A 23,041-nucleotide genomic window follows, 5' to 3' on the forward strand; every position below is an offset into this window, starting at 1 on the left:
TTCCTGGGCTATAGCCACACCTCATTGCCACCTTTTCCCCCAGTTCAAAGCCTCCTTCACATCCTCCTCTTGTATCCCCCCACCTTAACCCACAAGTATAGGATACCTCTACTCCCTCCTTGGCGACCGATCATGCACCCCTTACCATCTCATTAAAACCTAATCACCCTTACCCCACTCAACGCCAATATCCCATCCCACAGCACACTTTAAAAAGATTAAAGCCTGTTATCACTGGCCTGCTACAGCATGGCCTTTTAAAGCCTATAAACTCTCCTTACAATTCCCCCATTTTACCTGTCCTAAAACCAGACAAGCCTTACAAGTTAGTTCAGAATCTGGGCCTTATCAACCAAACTGTTTTGCCTATCCACCCCATGGTGCCAAACCCATATACTCTCCTATCCTCAATACCTGCCTTTATAACCCATTATTCTGTTCTAGATCTCAAACATGCTTTCTTTACTATTCCTTTGCACCCTTAATCCCAGCCTCTCAGCTTTCACTTGGACTGACCCTGACACCCATCAAGCTCAGCAAATTACCTAGGCTGTACTGCCGCAAAGCTTCACAGACAGCCCCCATTACTTCAGTCAAGCCCAAGTTTCTTCCTCATCTGTTACCTATCTCGGCATAATTCTCATAAAAACACACGTGCTCTCCCTGCCAATCGTGTCCAACTGATCTCTCAAACCCCAGCACCTTCTACAAAACAAGAACTCCTTTCCTTCCTGGGCATGGTTAGCGTGGTCAGAATTCTTACACAAGAGCCAGGACCACACCCTGTAGCCTTTCTGTCCAAACAACCTGACCTTACTCTTTTAGCCTAGCCCTCATGTCTGCGTGCAGCGGCTGCCACTGCTTTAATACTTTTAGAGGCCCTCAAAATCACAAACTATGCTCAACTCACTCTCTACACTTCTCATAACTTCCAAAATCTATTTTCTTCCTCATACCTGACGCATATACTTTCTGCTCCCTGGCTCCTTCAGCTGTACTCACTCTTTGTTGAGTCTCCCACAATTACCGTTGTTCCTGGCCCGGACTTCAATCCGGCCTCCCACATTATTCCGGATACCACACCTGACCCTCATGACTGCATCTCTCTGATCCACCTGACGTTCACCCCATTTCCCCATATTTCCTTCTTCCCTGTTTCTCACCCTGATCACACTTGGTTTATTGATGGCAGTTCCACCAGGACTAATCGCCACTCACCAGCAAAGACAGGCTATGCTATAGTATCTGCCACATCTAACATTGAGGCTGCCACTCTGCCCCCCTCCACTACCTCTCAGCAAGCCGAACTCTTGACCTCACTCTTGGAAAAGGACTATGCGTCAATATTTATAGTGACTCTAAATATGCCTTTCATATTCTGCACCACCATGAGGTCATATGGGCTGAAAGAGGTTTTCTCACTACACAAGGGTCCTCCATCATTAATGCCTCTTTAATAAAAACTCTACTCAAGGCCGCTTTACTTCCAAAGGAAGCTGGGATCATTCACTGCAAGGGGCATCAAAAGGCATCAGATCCCATTGCTCTAGGCAACGCTTATGCTGATAAGGTGGCTGGACTAGCAGCTAGCTCTCCAACTTCTGTCCCTCACAGCCAGTTTTTCTCCTTCACATCGGTCACTCCCACCTACTCCCCCGCTGAAACTTCCACCTATCAATCTCTTCCCACACAAGGCAAATGGTTCTTAGACCAAGGAAAATATCTCCTTCCAGCCTCACAGTCCCATTCTATTCTGTCGTCATTTCATAACCTCTTCCATGTAGATTACAAGCCACTAGCCCATCTCTTAGAACCTCTCATTTCCTTTCCATCATGGAAATCTATCCTCAAGGAAATTACTTCTCAGTGTTCCATCTGCTATTCTACTACCCCTCAGGGATCGTTCAGGCCTCCTCCCTTTCCCACACATCAAGCTCGGGGATTTGTCCCTGCCCAGGACTGGCAAATTGACTTTACTCACATGCCCTGAGTCAGAAAACTAAAATATCTCTTAGTCTGGGTAGACACTTTCACTGGATGGGTAGAGGCGTTTCCTACAGGGTCTGAGAAGGCCACCACGGTCATTTCCTCTCTGCTGTCAGACATAATTCCTCAGTTTAGCCTTCCCACCTCTATACACTCTGATAACGGACCAACCTTTATTAGTCAAATCAGCCAAGCATTTTTTCAGGCTCTTAGTATTCAGTGACAGACTAATGGTCGATTAAAAACACACCTCACCAAGCTCAGCCACCAACTTAAAAAAGGACTGGACAATACTTTTACCACTTTCACTTCTCAGAATTCAGGCCTGTCCTCAGAATGGTACAAGGTACAGCCCATTTGAGCTCCTGTATAGACGCTCCTTTTTATTAGGCCCCAGTCTCATTCTAGACACCAGACCAACTTGGACTGTGCCCCAAAAAACTTGTCATCCCTACTATCTTCTGTCTAGTCACACTCCAATTCACCGTTCTTAACTATTCACACATGCCCTGCTCTTGTTTACACTGCCAGTTTACACTGTTTCTCCAAGCCATCACAGCTGATATCTCCTGGTGCTATCCCGAAACCGCCACTCCAAACTCTTGAAGTAAATAAATGATCTCTGCTGGCAAGACTATGCTGAACCTCCTTAGGCACTCTCTAATCAGAAGTCCTGGGTCCTCCCAATTCTTAGACCTTTTATACCTGTTTTTCTCCTTCTCTTATTCCATTTAGTTTTTCAATTCATACAAAACCGTATCCAGGCCATCACCAATAATTCTACATGACAAGTGTTTCCTCTAACAACCCCACAATGTCACCCCTTACCACAAAATCTTCCTTCAGCTTAATCTCTCCCACTCTAGGTTCCCACGCCGCCCCTAATCCCGCTTGAAGCAGCCCTGAGAAACATCGCCCGTTCTCTCTCCATACCACTCCCCAAAAATTTTCGCCACCCCAACACTTCAACACTATTTTGTTTTATTTTTCTTATTAATATAAGAAGGTAGGAATGTCAGGCCTCTGAGCCCAAGCCAAGCCATCGCATCCCCTGTGACTTTCACGTATATGCCCACAGGGCCTGAAGTAACTGAAGAATCACAAAAGAAGTGAATATGCCCTGCTCCACCTTAACTGATGACATTCCACCACAACAGAAGTGTAAATGGCCGGTCCTTGCCTTAAGTGATGACATTACCTTGTGAAAGTCGCTTTCCTGGCTCATCCTGGCTCAAAAAGCTCCCCCACTGGGCACCTTGTGACCCCCACTCCTGCCCGCCAGAGAACAAACCCCCTTTGACTGTAATTTTCCTTTACCTGCCCAAATCCTATAAAACAGCCCCACCTCAATCTCCCTTCACTGACTCTTTTCGGACTCAGCCCGCCTGCACCCAGGTGAAATAAACAGCCTTGTTGCACACACAAAGCCTGTTTGGTGGTCTCTTCACACGGACGCGCATGAAAGCTATCACATGCCATGCGTTATGTACGGAATTTAGATTTAGCATCTCTAATCCAACAATAACAACCCTGAAGGTAGACTTGAACATTTCCCCATTTTACAGATGAGGAAACTGAAGCTGAAAGAGCTTTCGTGAGAAGCTGAGCCAAGATTCAATTTCAGGTATGTGTGGCTTCAAGGCCTGAGGCCTTTCCTTCCCGGGGTCTCCTGGCTCCGTGGAGATGCCTCTCCTTGTTGGTTCCTGTGTCTGACTTCAGACTCACACTCTAAACCCTTTGAGATCACTCCTGTTTGTGTCCCCAGGCTCCAGCATGGTGTTAGGCAGGTGACAGACAGGTGACAGAACTTGTTGTTTGTTGGGTAAGTGGGTAAGCAATGAGTGAATGAATGGGCTGCCTAAGCCCTGCACCCTTCTGTCCAAGAGCGCAGAAAAGGCCTCCTGCCCAGAAACGGTGCTCCTGCTGGCCCCAGGACCAGGGCACATCCTGCTACAAAGAGCTGCAGAGCTGTCCTTTATCCAGAATGTGGTGCCCCCTCCCTAAGCCCTCTGCCACCCTGGGCCCCAGGTCTGATCTCTGTGGAGTGGCCCTTCCACAGTCACCAGTTACAGGATGGGCCTTCTCGTGAGTCCTGCTCTCTCTCACAGAAGGACCCGGCTCTGTGCCCCTCAGCCCCGAAGACCGAGGCCTGTCCGCAGAAGCAGCAAGTGCATGAGCAGTGCAGTCACAGGCCGTCCCAGCCCCCAGAGGCAAGCTGCCACCCTGCCCGCAGGCCAGGGCGCTCTGGAATGAGCCACGCCCTGCTGAACAGTCACCATCCACAAATGCCTGTGGACGTTTCCACCACTGTGGGGTTGGGGCCTCTCCTTCCAACTGTTCCTCCTTCTCCTGGGATCTGTTTTTGGGAAATGGTACCATCGTCCTCCTAGTCACCCAAGCGTGTGTGCTCAGAGTCACCATGCCTGCCATGTGCCAATCAGTCACCGGGTGCTGCAGTCCTTCTGACCAGCTTGGTCTAGCACCCAAGCCCAGGCCCCTCAGTCTCTCCTCAGCCAAGAACGGGACTTCCTCTGTCCCTCAGCCCTCTCAGGTGCCCTGTGTTCCTGCCTGGCCAGCCACCCCCTCTCTCTCCCCCGAAAAGCCTCGCCCTGTCTTTGCCTTGGCGTTGCCGTTCCTCAGAATTCAACATAACCCTGCCAACCACTCCCGAGTCCCCCGATTCACTCCCCACTTCCTACCTCCTCGTTTCCCTCCTCCTTCTCCCTTTCCCCAGGAGGGAAATTGAAGACAGTTAAAAAATAGAACAAATCGAAGTTCACCGGCCAAAGCCAAGCACCGCTCAGCAGGAAGCACCTGAGGCTCGGTCCCCCCTGCTGGAAGGCGCCCCAGGCAGGCCTCACCCTCCCCTCCCTGCTGCCTCCTCCGTATGTTCAAATCCTGCCAGACTTGCACCCAGCTGGGAAAGATGATGTTCAGACCGCAGGCTGCTGGCGGTGCATGGGGAGCCAGGGGCTTGGGCACTCATGGATTTCAGAGCAGTTCTGCCCAGGCTTGCTGGCCGCCGCCCCCCAAGGGCCCTTCTATGAGCCATGAGCTGGAAGATAATGGCAGGGGAGGGAGGCCAGAGCAGGCGGCTAGGGTTGCCAGATAGAAGGCAGACACCCAGGCCCAGTTAAATAAATTTCAGAGCAATTACAATCATTTGCTGGTACAAGTATATCCCGGCAATATTTGGGATATATTTATGCTAAAAAAGTTTATTTGTTGTTGATCTGAAATTCAAATTTAACCAGGTGTCTTGTTTTGTTTTCTTCTGTTTTCTTTGCATACATAGGTGCTCAGTCAGGCAACCCTGGGTCGTCCCAGTGGAAACCCTGCCAGGCCTGTTCCCCATCCGCGCCTGGCACTCCAGCAGAGTGGAGGCAAAGAGAAGCGGGTGGGAGGGTGTATTCATTTCCGACAGCTGCCTTAACAAAGTGACACAAACTGGAGCGGGGGTGGAGGTAAAAACAACAGAAAGTTGTCTCACAGTTCCGGAGGCTGGGAAGTCTGAGATCAAGGCATGGGTAGGGCCTTGCGCTCTCTGAAGGTTCCGAGGGGAGGAACCTGCCTTGCCTCTTGCAGCTTCCGGCGGTGGCCAGTGAGCCATGGCTTGTAGATGTGTCACTCCACTCTCGGCCTCAGTTGTCATAGGCGTTGTCTCCTGCGTGTCCCTGGGTCTCTGTTTCCTCTGCGTCTAAGGATACCAGTCATCAGATGAGGGCCCACCCTAACCCAGTATGATCCCATCTGTATCTGCAAAGACCTTATTTCCAAGTAAGAGTGCCTTCTCAGGTTGCAGGGAGACATGAATCTGGGGCACTGTCCAATACAGGAGAGAGAACTAAGTCTGACTTCATTCTGCATTCACGCACACCCACCTCACTGAAAACTTCCAGATCCAGGTGACCATGAAACTGACCAGAAAAAAAAAAAAAATCAAATATCTGCTCCAAAAGTCCTTAAAGGCCAAACCCATGCAACTCCAGGGTGGCAGGAGCTGGCACTCACTGACACCTTGGGCTGGAACTTGCCTCCACCTGCTTCTTGCAAAGAACCTTTCAGAAGGGGCACCCACCCCACCCCAGACACTAGCAAAATGGCGCCCGCATCACTACAAGAAAGCTCTGGAGGCAGCGTGTGTGTTCCTGGGGCCATTAGTCAAGTCTGTGCAGAGCGGAGGTTCTGAGGGAGGCTGAGTTCCTGCGGAGGGAAAGGAAGAGCTGTGCCCAGGCCTGCTGAGAGGCTGCACAGGCCAGGCGCCCCCACGCCCTCCCAAGCCCAGAGTCCATTTCGGCCATGTGCCTGGAGCCTGGCTGAGGGAGGGAGTGCCAGGCTGATGAAAGTGAGAAGGCTCGGCCCGGCGCGGTGGCCCACGCCTGTAATCCCAGCACTTTGGGAGGCTGAGATGGGAGGATCTCCTGAGGTCAGGCGTTCGAGACCAGCCTGACCAACATGGAGAAACCCCATCTCTACTAAAAATACAAAAAAATTAGCTGGGGGTGGTGGGGGGTGCCTGTAATCCCAGCTACTTGGGAGGCTGAGGCAGGAGAATCGCTTGAAACTGGGAGGTGGAGGTTGCAGTGAGCAGAGATGGCGCCATTGCACTCCAGCCTGGGCAACAAGAGCGAGACTCCATCTCAAAAAATAAAATAAAATAAAAAACGAAAGTGAGAAGGCTCAGGTAAGGGATTGAGCACTGGCTTCTGACAGCCTCAGAGGGGCAGAGGGGTTGGGAGCTGCTGCTCCCTGGAGAGCCTCTTGGAATCCCACTGAGCTCCCAGATCCCAGACTCTGCCCCCACCAGCAACGCAGCCCAGCCCTGCAGTAGGCATGTCTGTTGGGGCCCAAAGTGTGTTGTGAAAGTGCACAGTGCCTGCAGAGCGGACACACAGGCTGGGCTCCTTCCCTTGTTTTCTGGGGCCCCTCTGGGTGGTGAAGCCCTCGTTTCAGCTACCTCATAATTAATAATGACATAATGGAGTGCATTGTCGGGGCAGCCAAAGGAATAGTAACGCAGTGGAGAGCAGTCCATGATTTAATGCACTGAAGCCAACAGCCTCGGCCCCCAACACACACACACACACACACACACACACACACACACACACACCCGCACTGCCTCCTTCTCCTTGGCAGGTGTCTTCTTGTGGCCACACGGTGGAACAGCCCTGTCTACAACCTTGCTGCCCCCACCGTGGGGAGACAGCACCACTCTTGCCCAGGATGCCTGGCTGCCTCTCAGAGATGATGGGGTGAGACCTTGATTTTCTGGGCCTATAGCAGCCTCTTTCTAGTCAGATAAAGGCCCAAAACCTCCTTCCTACCTTCCTCCCTGCCTGAGGCAGTCACCCTCACAGCCTTGTAAGAGTCTGCAGAGAAGTGGAAATTCAAAGGCTGAATGCTCCATCATGTGGCTCCGGCAAATGGCTTGTCTCCCATGGAGAGATTCAAAGGAGTGGGTCTTTGACGCGCTAGAGATGCTCTGATCCGCCTGGGGTGCTGTGGAGCATGCCGGTGCCTTGCGCGTGTTCTGGCCCAGAGCCTACTGGGCCATGATTTGTGTATCTTTTGTAAAGTGCCATGCGTGAGCGGGATGGGCCCTGACATAATCACTGGAATATTTTAATATGAGGAAGAGTCTCTGAGTCACCTGCTCACACACCTCCACCGGGGCCCCATCTTAGCCAGAACACTGTTCAGAGAGAGATTGTCTTCCTCTGACGGGAAAGTGACAACTCAGCCTCCCCAGAGGGAGGACTGAGCACAGACAGACCCCTGCAAGGAGAGAAGCAGCTTCAGGGAACCGCCCAGAAAACAAAGGGATCTTGGGATCCTGCAGCTCCCGTCCTCAGCCCAGAGGGAGCAGTGCAACAAAGGGGGCCGGCTTCTGCTGACAGGGAGACCCCAAATAACAGGACCCTAGAAAGAAGCTTTGTCAGACCAAATCTGGAGAGGCGGAGGGGAGGAGGAAGGAAAGCCCTCGGGAAGCCACTCTCTCACTCCTCTCCATGGGGCCCTGGGGAGGCCACATGAGAAAAAGGTAACAGAAGCCTGAGTTGACAAAGCCTGAGAGAGAAAATGTATGTTGTAATTAAATAAAGCTTACAGTCAACTTCATCTTGAGAGGTGACAGCATGCTGGCAGTCCTCACAGCCCTTGCTCGCTCTCGGTGCCTCCTCTGCCTGGGCTCCCACTTCGGCGGCACTTGGGGAGCACTTCAGCCCACCACTGCACTGTGGGAGCCCCTTTCTGGGCTGGCCAAGGTGGGAGCCAGCTCCCTCAGCTTGCAGGGAGGTGTGGAGGGAGAGGCGCAACCGGGAACCGGGGCTGCGCGCGGCGCTTGCGGGCCGGCTGGAGTTCCGGGTGGGTGTGGGCTTGGCAGGCCCCTCACTCGGAGCAGCCGGCCTGCCCTGCCGGCCCCCGGCAATGAAGGGCTTAGCACCAGGGCCAGTGGCTGCAGAGGGTGTACTGGGTTCCCCAGCAGTGCCAGCCCCCCGGCGCTGCACTTGATTTCTCACCGGGCCTTAGCTGCCTCCCCGCGGGGCAGGGCTCAGGGCCTGCAGCCCGCCATGCCTAAGCCTCCCACCCCCTCCATGGGCTCCTGTGTGGCCCAAGCCTCCCCGACGAGCGCCACCCCCTGCTCCACGGCGCCCAGTCCCATCAACCACCCAAGGGCTTAGGAGTGCGAGTGCAGGGCGCGGGACTGGCAGGCAGCTCCACCTGCAGCCCTGCTGCGGGATCCATTGGGTGAAGCCAGCGGGAGCTCCTGACTGGTGGGGATGTGGAGAACCTTTATGTCTAGCTAAGGGATTGTAAACACACCAATCAGCACTCTGTATCTAGCTCAAGGTTTGTAAACACACCGATCAGCACCCTGTGTGTAGCTCAGGGTTTGTGAATGCACCAATTGACACTCTATCTAGCTAATCTAGTGGGGAGGTGGAGAACCTTTGGGTCTGGCTCAGGGATTGTAAACGCACCAATCAGTACCCTGTCAAAACAGACCACTCGGCTCTCTGTAAAATGGACCAATCAGCAGGACGTGGGTGGGGCCAGATAAGAGAATAAAAGCAGGCTGCCCCAGCCAGCAGTGGCAACCCGTTTGGGTCTCTTTCCACACTGTGGCAGCTTTGTTCTTTCGCCCTTTGCAATACATCTTGCTACTGCTCACTCTTTGGGTCCACACTGCCTTTATGAGCTGTAACACTCACCACGAAGGTCTGCAGCTTCACTCCTGAAGCCAGCGAGACCACGAACCCACCAGAAGGAAGAAACTCCTAACACATCTGAACATCAGAAGGAACAAACTCTGGACATGCAGCCTTTAAGAACTGTAACACTCACCGCGAGGGTCTGCGGCTTCATTCTTGAAGTCAGTGAGACCAAGAACCCACCAATTCCGGACACAATCTGACACACAGAATGATAGGCAGAATCGTTACTGTGCTGTTTACTTTCAGGCCTAAATGACCGTTGGTTCACTCACATAACCGCGGTTAGTGTGCATCTCACGGGGGCACACTCTGCACTTCTGGGGTCTGCGGAGGGGAGCCCAGTCCTGCAGCACAGCTGCTGTTCTCCAGATCCTCGAGGCTGAGACCTTTCCACTCTCTGGGGAGAGGATGCCCCAGCACGAAAACGAAAAGGTAAGTAAACTCTCTTTGCTGGCTTCTCTTTCAGGATCTATCTTTCTTTTTTTCTCTTTCTTTCTTTTTCTTTCTCTCTCTCTCTTTCTCTTTTTTTTTTTTTTTTGAGATGGAGTTTCACTCTTGTTGCCCAGGCTGGAGTGCAATGGCACAATCTCAGCTCACCACAACCTCTGCCTAGGTTCAAGTGATTCTCCAGCCTCAGTCTCCCGAGTACCTGGGATTACAGGCGCGCGCCACCACACCTGGCTAATTTTTGTATTTTTAGTAGAGAGGGGGTTTCTCCGTGTTGGTCAGGCTGGTCTCAAGCTCCCGACCTGAGGTGATCCACCCGCCTCAGCCTCCCAAAGTGCTGGGATTACAGGTGTGAGCCGCTGCGCCCGGCCAGGATGTTTGTTAATAGTAAGCCAGAAAATGAAATTTAAGGGAAGGCCATCTATGCATGAATCAAAGCCCCCTTGGCCTCCAGGAAAGCCACCTCATCCGCCTGCCTTCTTAGCACCTCACACCAAGGCAAGAACGGCTGGAGGTGATCCCCAACCCTCCAGCCTTCCCCAGCACTATTTATTTGTCAGTACAAATGGGGAAGAATTGCAGCCTGTGTGTTACAGGAAAGATGTGGTAGACGTGATTTCATAACTCGCCTTTAAAAAATCTTCTCTCTTTTAAAATCTGTGATAGCCAGAAGGAGAGAGTCCAACAGCAGAGGAAAATTTCAAAGTAAAGCTGTTCTTAAGATTCCTCCTCCCCAGCATTCAGATCTTCTCCAACTTCTGGCATCTTCTTTCTTCTGCCTCTCAGGAGTCCAGAGCTGCTGTGTTGCCCACTGTCCAGACCCCCCTCTCTGGCTTTCACCTGCCCTTTGCCTCCTGCACAGAGCCCTATGATCCCTAATAACTTTCTCTTTCCCTCCCTTTCTCAAAGCTCCCTTTCTTCTAAAAGTGATCCTGAGCTAGGAAGTCTCCCACTATTTTACTTTTCTATCGTGATGACAAAGAAAGAAAAGAAGAAAGGTGTCACAGTGGAAAAGACCAACCACAGACTGGGAGAAAATATTTGCAGACGGTATATACGACAAAGGACTCTTGTCTAAAATATACAAAGAACTCTTAAAACTCAACAAAAACAAAATAAACAATTCGATTAAAAACTGAGCCAAGACTTTAACAGACACCTTACCAAAGAAGACATATAGATGGCAAATAAGCATAAAAAACGATGCCCCACATTTTAAGTCATCAGGGAAATGCAAATTAAAACAACTACTACACACCTAGTACAGAATGGCCAAAACCCAGAATACTGATAACACCAAGTGCTGACAAGGGTGTGGAGCAACAGGAATTCTCGTTCATTGCTGGTGGGAATGCAAAATGGTAGTCTTGTTGGAAGGCAGTTTGGCAGTTTCTTGCAAAGCCAAACATACTCTTAGTATATGATCCAGCAATTGTGCTCCTTGGTATCCACACACACCTGCCCATGGGTGTTCATAGTAGCTTTATTCATAATTGCCCAAACTGGGAGCAACCAAGATGTCCTGCAGTAGGTGAATGGATTAATAAACTGTGGCACATTCAGATAATGTACTGTTACTTAGCTTTAAGATGAAATGAAGCCGGGCGTGGTGGCAGGCACCTGTAGTCCCAGCTACTCAGGAGGCTGAGGCAGGAGGACTGCTTGAGGTCAGGAGTTCAAAGCTGTACTGCACCATGATCAAGCCTGTGAATAGCCACTGCACTCTGGCCTGGGCAACAAAGCAAGAGCTGTGTCTAAATAAGTAAATAAATAACAAAAAACTAAACATAAAAGAACCCTGAGTGTATATGACTAAGTGAAAGAAGGTAGTATGAAAAGATTACATAGTATATGATTCCAACTATGTGGCATTCTGGAAAAGGCACAACTAACTATAGAGAGTAAAAATCTCAGTGGTTACCAAGGTGAGGTATGAAGGGGGGAAGGATGAACAAATGGAATGCAAAGGAACTTCAGGGCAGTGAAACTGTTCTGTATGATACTGTAATTGTGGATCTATGTCATGGTACCTTTGCCCAAACCCATAGAATGTACAACACCAAGAGTGAACCCTAATGTCAAAAATATTTTCTTTGGGTGATAATGACATGTCAGTGAAGGTTCATGAATTGTAATGAATTCATGCTCTGGTGGGGGGTATTGATAACGGGGGTTGCTATGCATATATGGGGGCAGGGAGTATATGGGAAATCTCTCTACCTTCTCAGTTTTACTGTAACTCTAAAGCTGCTCTAAAAATACAGTCTAAAAGAAAGAGAGGGTCTGCACACGTCCATTTCCTTGTTTTCCTCTTCTCCTTTTTTGCTCTTATTCTCATCTTTTTGTTTGTTTGTTTTTCTGTTTAATGTGAGAAACATAAACACTCTTTGGGAAGTAAATTTTTCTCATCTTTAAAACTAGCTCTGGCACCTTCACTAGAGCATTTGGATTACTTTCCCACCCAACCTCTGGACAAAATCCTCCCTCTCCTCTCCCCTCCCTCTCCCCTCCTCCTTCTCCTCTCCCCTCCTCCTTCTCCTCTCCCCTTTTCCTTCTCCTCTCCTGTCCCCCAGTGTGCTGTAACGGCTAAGAGTCAGCTGCCAAAGGAGTAACGCCCTTTGCCGAGTCCCAGACCTGGCGAGAATAGGAGAATGGCATTAGGGGTGAGAGAGGTGAGTGACCGGAGGATGCACTTGCTCACAATGACTCCCAATTCCAAGATTTGGCGCCATTAACAAGATAGCACAGTGCCTCCTTCTGCCATAAGCTTGCAAAACACAATCAGAGCAAAAAGGTATTTAATAAGAACCACGTATTGCAAGTCAAATCTATAGACTGAGGCCATCACAACAATTCTGGGATTTTTCAATGGCTTCCGTGAACATCTCTGCTCACTCGGGTGTGGGGAATTTGGACAGGGCAGGGAGATCACCTGCCTGCAGAGTCCAGGCTTCCTCTGAGAGGCTGCTGGCTGTGCCCAGAGATGTCTTGGCCATGAACCCCTCAGTCACTGTCAGCAGGTTCTGCACACGCCTTGGAGTCCCAGGCATCCACTGACATTTCTTTCCCCGGCCCCACCACCACCTTGTCTTTATTCCTCTTCGCTGCGGTTCATCTTTCCCAGGGCACCATGCACTTATCCTCGGACCCTCATCTTCGTGAGGGCTCCAAGTCCGGCGCCGGCCAGTGCCAGCGGTTAGGAGCATCTCCCCTGCACTGGCCAAACACGTGCCTGTAACTTCCAGCCTCCACCCCTCATTTCACTCCCTGGGACCACATGGGCTAAACCTAATCCCTCTCCCACAAATGTCTGTATTATCCCGTCTGTCCACTGCCACCTGCACCAGCCACCGCCCATCAAGTCTGCCCTTGCCCAGTCGCTCTCCTCTAGAGACCTACCCATTTAGAAGGGCCACCTATATCCATTAAACTTGGCCTAGTGACCTAAGAGTGTTGGGAATAGAGCAAGGCCATCAGCCTCCTGCTCTGAACGCCACACTTTGAGTGCACCTGAAGATGTTCAAATATCAGCCACTGACGGTGAATGGATAGTGCCAAGAGACCTGTGGCCTTCCACTAGAGACCCCTCTGATCCATGAGGCAGTATTCATTTATTTACCCAGGCAACTGTCCGAATCAACGTGCCGTCTTCCAGGTCACTTTCTTCACCTTCTGCATAATACTTGGCCAAAAGCCTTTTGCTGAAATCCAGATATTCATTCATTCGCTCATGCATTCATTTATTCAACACATATACACCAAGCTCCTACTATGTGCTGGGTACTTCTCTAAGTGCTGGAGATACCAAATTGAACAAGATGGATGCTGTTCCTTCCCTTATGGAGTTTATATAATGTGGGGACAGGGAATAGTCAATAAACATATTAATTAGTGAGATAATATGAATGAGATAATTTTAGACAGCTCTTTGAAGAAAATAACATAACTGACATTGTAGCAGGGGCAAGTGTGAAAACAGGAGACCAAGTAGGAAGCTTGAGTTAGGCTGGGTGCAGTAGCTCATGCCTGTAGCTCTTTGAGGCCAAAGCAGGAGGCTCTCTTGAGGCCAGGAGTTTGAGACCAGCCTGGGCAACATAGTGAGACCCCCATCTCTACAAACAACAACAACAATGAAAATAAATGAATACATGAAAGGAGGCTCAAGTGAGAACTCAGAAATGGCAGGTTTACCACATCCTCTCCTCTACTAAGCAGGAAACTCCCCCAAATGCAGGGGCACCTGGCTAGATTTGTCTTTGTTAACCCCATGCTGACCTTCATCAATCCCTGCATCCCTTCCTGATCCTCAACTGAGGTGTTCTAGTAGCTCCCTGGGACCAACACAATTTTCACCAGCTGTCTCACTTTCCTCTCCCATCCCCACAGGCCCTCACGGACTGCCAGCAGCTGCACATCCTTCAGCAATTCTCACCAGCTGTCTCACTCTCCTGTCCTGTCCCCACAGGCCCTCATGGACTGCCAGCAGCTGCAGGTCCTTCAGGGCTTCAGGATGTCACCCCAGCCACAGCCCTCACCCCTCAGGAGGCAAGAGCATATTGAAAGATGTCAAAGCTCTTAACCTCCTCCCCTATCTTGGTGCTTCTTCCACCTTTTTCTGCCTGAAGGTTCTTCTAGAGAGAAAGCCCATGTGGACAGGCCCCTGCACTCCACTCCAGGGGCACCCTCATAGCCGTGCGCCTGCTCTTGAGACGCCCCCATCTCGCTTAACTTCTAGCACCCCTTGGAGTGGTTTCCAAGGCCTTTGGAGTCCTTCGGCTCACTCGTCTTCTGAAAGGCCTCCTGCAAGCCCAGCTTCCAGTGGGCAATGGCCTTTGAGAAGACACCCACTTTCCCACGTTAGGAAATGTCCTTTGTCCACCTGAGCCGCTCGGAGCACCCCTGTGCAACTCTCCTGGCTTCTACAGACACCTCCTCCCTCCTCTTTCCATCCTCCTTGGAGAAGGACCCTCCTTCCTTCTGAGAACCGCCCATCCCACTTGTGCAGGGCCTGGATTAAGGCTCAAAATTTTAAGGTGCTGCCAAAACACACAGCAATCAAGAGAGATACAATTTTAACACAATCATTTTTACAAAATCTAAATTTATGCAAAAAGTCCTTGAATAAAATATCAAGACTTTAAATACAGACGGGATCGGTATTACTAGTTTTTCCTTTTGCCTTAGGTTCCAATATGACCCAGTATAGCCTTTTTGTTTCATTGTCGTGAAATATACATAACATAAAACTTACCATTTTAACCAACTCTAAGTGTCCAATTCCATGTCGTGATGTGCGTTTCCCTTGCTGTGCAGCCATCACCACTGTCTCCTGCACAGCTTTTGTGTGTCTTCCCTCTCACGGAATCCTTTCTGCTTTTGTGATCCTTCCTCAAGCCAAGCACGCCCTTCTTGCTGACTCCCAGGACCTCTCAAATCAGACGCTAGATTGCTCCCAAGTGTTCCATCCTATCCACTTCACTCCTCACTGGTCAGAAATGGGCTCAGGGTAGCAGCTCCCATTGTCAGTTCTGGGCCCTTCTAGAAGGGGCGACATCAGCCCACATGAATCTCACAGTAGCGGTCTGCAAAGACGGGGTCCCTATCTCCACTGGGTCTGCCCTGGTGCCAGGTCTGAACAACACATCAGCAACGTTCCATCGTGGCCCGCAGCACGGGGAAAAGCCCCACCTGAAGCCTAAAGAGCAAAGTCCGTGCCATTTCCTTGGTTAGCTACTGAGAAGGTTTTTTGTTTGTTTTGTTTTGTGTTTTTTTTTTTTCAGATGGAGTTTTGCTCCTGTGGCCCAGGCTGGAGTGCAGTGGCGCAATCTTAGCTCACCGCAACCTCCACCTCCTGGGTTCAAGCGATTCTCCTGCCTTAGCCTCTTGGGTAGCTGGGATTACAGGCCTGTGCCACCACGCCCAGCTAATTTTGTATTTCCTAGGAGAGACAGGTGTTCTCCATGTTGGTCAGGCTGGCCTCGAACTCCCGACCTCAGGTGATCCGCCCGCCTGGGCTTCCCAAAGTGCTGGGATTACAGGTGTGAGCCACCATGCCCAGCCAAGTAGCCTTTTTTAATAACAAGTACTTAAAAAAAAAAAGAAAAAGAAAAAGAAAAAGTGTTAGGTATAGTTGACTTCTTCCTCTGATTAAAAATAAGAACAGGGCTTTGTTCATTCTCCAAGGTGGCCACTTTGGGAATCCACCATAGTGATTAGTGAGACAATTACAGCTGTGACCCAATACAACAAAATAGGCGCTTCAACTTCAGTGTAACGAGAGTTTTTCCCTTACTTTGCTATTTATCGATTTGGTGTACCCTCCCTCCTACCTTAATGATTCATAGTTTAAACTTGTCTACATGATTTATGTAGAGGCTTGGAGACACCTATTATTCAGCTCCGGCTCTCAAGCAACACCCACGGGGCTGAGTCCTTCGCCTCTCCCCAGCCCTCCCACCATCCCATGAGCTGCTGAAGACGGAGGACCTGCAAACGGCCTCCGAACAGGAGGAAGCCAGGAAGGAGCCAGTGGGAGAAATTGCCTCCTGGGGCCAGAAGCAGGAGACTAGTAAGTCAGCGCACCCCCAGGCTTGAGGCAAAAATGAGGCTCCCACCTGATTGGTCTTTGCAAATCACTTCACCTCACTGCGCTTCAGTCCACGCCTAGGACACAGAGAGAGCTTCAGCCACTACCAAGACTGTCTTGGGGGGAGCAATATTAATAACAATGACTGTGAGTCTCTTTTCCTGTGCTATATGAGTGCTTATTATTAATAATAATAATTTAGTGTCGACTTTACTGCTTTTGTGTAACAGCGAGTACCTGGATTCTAATTATCTGTCTTATTTTAATATTTATGGAATTAATCAAAACTTTGTAATGGAAAACCCCACAATGAAATTACCGAGAGCATATGCTTCAATGAAGACAGATGCGGCACACTGTAGGAAAAGACAGCCCCACTTTATAGCATTACTGGGAACAGCTCAGGGTGCTGGCTGGCCCCTGAGCCAAGCAGGGTGGTAGAACACATCCTGGAGCCCCAAGGCAGGGCCTGTGGCATCCCAGGGAGCGGCCCATCTGTGGTCCCCCCAAAAAAGGGGGTCTTCACAGCCCAGCTGCCACCTATGTTCACAACAGGGGTCGGGGGTTCATCTACTCATCAAGGCTAAACTGTGCGCTGGCCAGTCCCCATGCTGACAGGTGCTCGTGGCTGGTCCCATCCCCCGAGAGACAGGCAGCAAAGCCAGGTCCAAACTCTGTCTAAAGATCAAGGAAGAAGCTCCCTCTACAAAGAGCTCTGGAGCTCAGCAACTTGTACCCAGTCATCGCTTTGGAACCTTCGCTGGTGTCAGTGAGGTCAGAAATGCCATCCTTGGCATTATTTCCAACGTGGAGGATCTGTAACCCAGGCTGAGCTGGTCAGCTGATGGTCACCCAGCACCCCACTAAGATCCTGCAGCTCCCAGGGCACTAGGCCAGAGTGTAGGGCGGGGACAAATGCCTCTCGGGAAACATCCCAGCTCCCACTGACTGAGTGCTGACAGCTGTCTGGCCCTGTGGGAGATGCTTTCTGTGTGCTCCTGAATTTCAGTTTTAGGACAACCCTGGGGATCAGGTGCTGTTATTCTTTTCATTTCACAGATGAGAAAATTGAGGCTAAAGAGGTGAAGCTGCTTGCTCGAGGTCACAGAAAATGCTATACGAAATGGCCCGGGGTTTGAACTGGGGCCAGGCCACGTCCATGCCTCTGCTCTGAGCCAGGGCCCTCCACTGCCTCCCATCTCCTTTTCTGAACCCCTCTCTCTACAACTCCTTGATTGGGGGCCCAAGACCCCGGGACTACTGTGCGACTTCCAAGGGGTTAGGAATCACGGAGGTCCTTTTCTAGTCCGATTTTTTGCCTTGCTCTGCATGCCTCACCCCCAGACATCTTCAGGACACAGCCAGGGCTAAATGGGACATGATAGGGTCACCTGGGGAGCCTGAGAAATCCTGATGCCGAGGGTGCATCCCCACGCATGCATCATACGCCCTGGGACCCAGGCATGGGTAATCTCTGTTACAGTAGGTTTGGTGAGAACACCCATATAAAGCATTTAGAAGATATGATTCCACCATGTGCCCGGGATTCCACTGGGCTTCATCGCAGCTTCTCACCAGAATCACCCGGGGAGCTTTCAAAAATACCCAGGTATAAGCCTAACCCCCAGCGATTGTGTTTAATTGGTCTGAGAATTACCGCATATATTTTTTGAGCTTCCCAGTTGATTTTAGTCTGTCGTCTGTGTGGAGATGTCCTGGTTTAGGATGAAAACTAATTGTCTGAAAAGAAATTTACCCTAGGACTGGGTGTGGTGGCTCACGCCTATAATCCCAGCACTTTGGGAGGCCGAGGTGGGCGTATTACTTGAGATCAGGAGCACAAGACCAGCCTGGCCAACATGGTGAAACCCTGTCTCTACTAAAAGTATATATTAGAAGAAACAGAGAAAGAAATTTACCCTAAGAAGTGAATACTACTCTTCCCAGGGCTGACATCCTGTTGTCTTTGTATGTGAGTTCAAAAGTCACCTACTCAGAGGGGCACCCCCTGACCTCCACCTCACTCCCCCAGCAACAGTAACTCCACCCCCACTCTCTGGCACTTCATCTAGTTTTCTTGTTCTCATAGCATATTTTACTGTACTGTGTTAAATAAAGTTCCCCTAAAATTTATGTCCACCCAGAACCTGGGAATTCGACCTTATTTGGAAATAACAGGAGGTGTAATCAACTTAACAGGTGTAATCAACTGAACAGGAAGTCATAGGGGATTAGGGTGGGGCTTAAAGCCAATATCACTCAGAAGAAGAAAACTTGAGCTGCGTAGTTCCAGCTCCTTGGGAGGCTGTGGTGGGAGGATTGCTTGGCCCAGGAGGTTGAGGCTGCAGTGCTATGATGGCCCCCCTGCACTCCAGCCTGGATGACAGAGAGAGACCTTGTCTCTAAAAATAGAAATAAAAGACAGAAGAGGAAAATCTGGATACAGAGACACCCAAGGAGAGCGCCAGGTCAAGGAGGAGGCTGAGATTGGGGTGATGCATCTACAAGCTGAGGACTGCTGGCAACTAGCAACTAGCAGAAGCTGGAAGAGACCCGGAAGGCCCTTCCCTTGCGCCTCCAGAGGGAGGAGGGCCCTGCCAACACCTCGATTGCAGACTGCCAGCCTCTAGGACTGTGAGAGAATGGATTTCTATTGTTTTGTTTTTGTTTGAGATGGAGTTTTGCTCTTGTTGCCCAGGCTGGAGTGCAATGGCATGATCTCAGCTCACTGCAACATCCACCCACCAGGTTCAAGCGATTCTCCTGCCTCAGCCTCCCAAGTAGCTGGGATCACAGGCACTGACCACCATGCCTGGCTAATTTTTTGTATTTTTAGTAGAGACGGGGTTTCACCACGTTGGCCAGGCTGGTCTCAAACTCCAGACCTCAGGTGATCCACCCTCCTCAGCCTCCCAAAGTGCTGGGATTACAGGCGTAAGCCACCACGTCCGGCCAGATTTCTGTTGTTTTAAGTTACAGTGTGTGGTCACTTGTTACAACAGCCATAGGAGACTAATGCATTTATGTTTGGAAATTTTGGAAATTACGGGATTTATTCCTTTGTCTGCTTACCTGTTGCCCAGCTCCCTGACGGCACATGAGCAATGATGGAAGGGCCTGTCTGCTCACTGCTCCAGCCTCCACACCTAAAACAGTGTCTGGCTCATAGTAGGCCTCAAAACTTTTGCTTGAATGGATAAATAAATAAAAAGCATCACTCGTCTAGGACAGATGAGTGAGGTCTGTTCAGTTTGTGCAGGACAGAAAGGGATGTACTTTAATTTAGCACTTATTGCAAAGGGGATTGTTGTTCTAAATATTTTATCTGCCCGTTATCATTCAACTATTTACTAAGTGTGTGAAGTAGATGCACTGATTATCCCCATTTTATGATGAAGTAACTCAGGTTCAGAGGTGACATCAGCTGCTGGAGTGCAGACGTCACAGAAATGGTAAAGCAAGGAATCGAACCCAGGGCCATCTGACTGGAGAAACCCCATGCTTTCCACAGGGGCGGCCTGGCCGGCCCTCGCCTGCTCGAATGCCACCAAGGATGCACCCCAGAGGGCAGGCCAAGGCAGCCAGGGCCTCACTTGGCAAAGTGCCCAAACCTGGCCTTGACAAACGTTTCTCCAAATTCCTGTCCTCTCAAGCATTTTTCTTTATCTCCCTTACAATCACTCCTGGAATTTGAGCTGGACCCCTAATTTATCAAGGGCCCTGGAGCCTTCTGGAAGACCGCCTAAAGAGGACAAGTCCAAATTAGAAATGTTTATCTTGTTTCTAAACGTCATACTTTCTCGTCTCAGCTTTTCTTAGGAAGCACTTTGTTAAGGAACGGAGAAGTTGGGCAAAACTAACCTGCACTCACATCCCAGGCGAGGGAGGAGAGCCTGACCCGTTTTTATTTTAAAAATGATTGAGCAAGTTGTATCCCCGGGTAAAGTGAGTAAATCTGATTCTGGCTGATCCTTTTGCAGGGCTCTTTGGACTGCGGGAGAATCCAGATTTGCCAAACCCAGGAAGCCCAAGTCAGCTCTGCCTAAAAATTACTAACAAGGACATGCTTATTCTCTTTATGGTGATGACTGAGCACGCTGTGAACCTGAGTGTACTGTGCGCTGCCTTCACCATGTCTCTAAATTATTCTGACATCTTCCTCCTCTTCTCCTCTGCTGGAACCTAGCTTTAATTATTTTTCAGTAACAAGTCAATTGTCCCCTGTTTTTCCTTTCCCTTCAAAACGTGTTCATCACCAGAGCCACATTAGTCAAAAGTGACAGTTGCAAACTGAAATCAATGTCCACATCACCAAAGACATCAGAGATACCAAAGGCCGGTTAGGTCAGTCAGCGCATGCCAGGCAACAACGTGCTCACGGGTCACAGCAGAGCCGTGCTCCTTTCTGGCCCAGTCTCCTACCTCTCTGCTCCTGCAAGGCTGCCATTGACCAGGAATCAGCAACCAACCTCATCCAGCTCTTTTGCCCTTTCATTAAGTAACCACTGAGAAATGAGTAAAGGAGGAAGGAATACAGGGAGGAGAAAAAAGAGCAGGTAACGTGGAAGAGACGAGGGGAAGAGTGAACAGGGGAACGCAGAGGGAGTGAGGGAAGAAAGAGAGATTCTGCTGCGAGTGCCAGCCTTGGGAACATCTCTTCTTAGTGAAGTCAAGGAATGCCCATTTGCATCCCTGGGAAATAAGAAAGAGGAAAAGGGGGTCATGCGGTGGCTTATGCCTGTAATCTCAGCACTTTGGAGGCTGAGGCTGGATGATCCCTTGAGCCCAGGAGTTTAAGACCAGGCTGGGCAACATCATGAGACCCCCCATCTCTAAAAAAAATTCAGCCAGGTGTGGTGGTGCACACTTGTAGACCCACTACTCAGGAGGCTGAGGCAGGAGGATTGCTTGAGCCCACGAGGTCACAGCTGTAGGGAAGTGTAATTGTGCCACTGCACTTCAGCCTGGGTGACAGAGTGAGACCCGATCTCCAAAAAATGAAAGAGGAAAAGGGAAGTGTGGGGAGTGGAGAAATAAATGAAGACCAAGGCAATGAGAACAGCCAGAGGCTATTTATTCAGAGCTTGCCATAGCAATGGGGTCAGCCACCGTCACTTACGTTCTGGCAGAGACTCAAAGGCAGGCAGGGACACGGGAAAGCTTCAGAGTGGAAAAAAGGGAAGACGTCAGGCGTGGCCTGGGGAAGCTGCAGGCGGGCTGGCTAGAGGCGGGCAGACTATGTGGTTAGTTAAGGGGGTGTATTTGGCTTTCTCTGGTTGGAAGCAGGGATAAAAATTAGGCGAGCTGTCAGTGATTAGTCAAGTCCTGGCCATTTGGGCAGATTGTTATGGGGTAGTGGTCCGTGCACAGCCTGGCGCCCTCCCAGCCTGATTGGAAGCACTGGCTTCCTGGACTGACTGTTGGAGACAATGGGTTGGCTCCTGGGCAGGTTGCTGCAGGCTGTGGGTCAGAGTCTGTCTGCACATGTGGTCAGGCATTGTCTGTTTCCACATTCAGTCTCTTAACAGGTCATCATTGCCATTTTTATGCTCTTGACTTATCTTATTTTCTCCAACCAATAGCTCCCTCCTGAGTTTCAGACCCTGGGACTGATTGGCTCCTGGGTCCAGACAATTTCAACACCCCGTCAGTTTTACCTCCCAAATACCTCTCCAATCAAGCATTTCTCTCCACCCGTACCAGCCAATCCAAAATCCCCTCCCCCCACCGCCCCCGTTGGACCTCAGACACGTTTCCATGTGAGCTACTTGCTGTCAACCTTGACATTCTCTCTGATTTGGAGGAGTCCAACTCCAGGACCAAATCCCACGCGTGGTCTTTCAGCCCAACGGCAGGCAATTGCAGTGGCTCCACCTGAGAGGCTTCAGGGAGGGCAGGGGGCTGCCCTCCCCACCTCAGATGTGGCGCTAAGCCTCACTGCAGTGCCTGGAGGGGTTGCGGTCAAGGACTCACCGCCCCTGCCCACTCAGCCAGACCCTACAGGAATCTTTTCCCAGCTGGCGCCTCCATTCAGAGGCCGCCTTATGTGGACTGGGGCTGGGGTCCTGTCCAGCACCTCTGCTGAGACCTCCTCTCAGCACCTTCCAAGACACTTCCCACTCCAGCCCAGGGCTCCCCACATCTCCACTCCTAGCCCTTTCCCTCCCTCCCTGGGTCCCCACATCCATAAAAATGTCGAGTCTTGGCTGACACTCCCTGGGCAGTGACAGGAGCCACCCCAGCTGACTCCCCTAGTCCCTCTGGCCCTAGCCTGGCACTGTTCTGGATGGGCAGGAATGGAATACTGGGTGCGCCGGCCTGGCCTCCCTCTGGTCTTTTGCTTACACTCCCAGTAAGTGAATAAATAAAGAACTGCTACTCACAGCTCGACCCCGGCAGCACTCAAACAATTTCAAGATCAGACATGCAGTCCTTTCCCTTCCTAAAATCCTTTCTGGCTTCCCACTGTCCGCAGAGAGTGTATTTCTTTTTCTTTCTTTTCTTTTTTTGGAGACAGGGCAAGGCTGGAATGAAGCGGCATGATCTCAGCTCACTGCAGCCTCTACCTCCTGGATTCTGGCGATTCTCTTGCCTCAGCCTCCCGAGTAGCTGGGACTACAGGTGCGTGCCACCACACCTGGCTATTTTTTTGTATTTTTTTTAGTAGAGATGGTGTTTCACCATGCTGGCCAGGCTGGTCTTGAACTCCTGACCACAGGTAATCTGCTCGCCTTGGCCCCCCAAAGTGCTGGAATTACAGATGTGACTGGGAGTCTATTTCCTAGGGCTGCCCTAACACAGAGCC

This window comes from Hylobates moloch, unplaced genomic scaffold (genome assembly GCF_009828535.3).
Source record: "Hylobates moloch isolate HMO894 unplaced genomic scaffold, HMol_V3 SCAFFOLD_3, whole genome shotgun sequence".
In the NCBI taxonomy this organism is placed as follows: Eukaryota; Metazoa; Chordata; class Mammalia; order Primates; family Hylobatidae; genus Hylobates; species Hylobates moloch.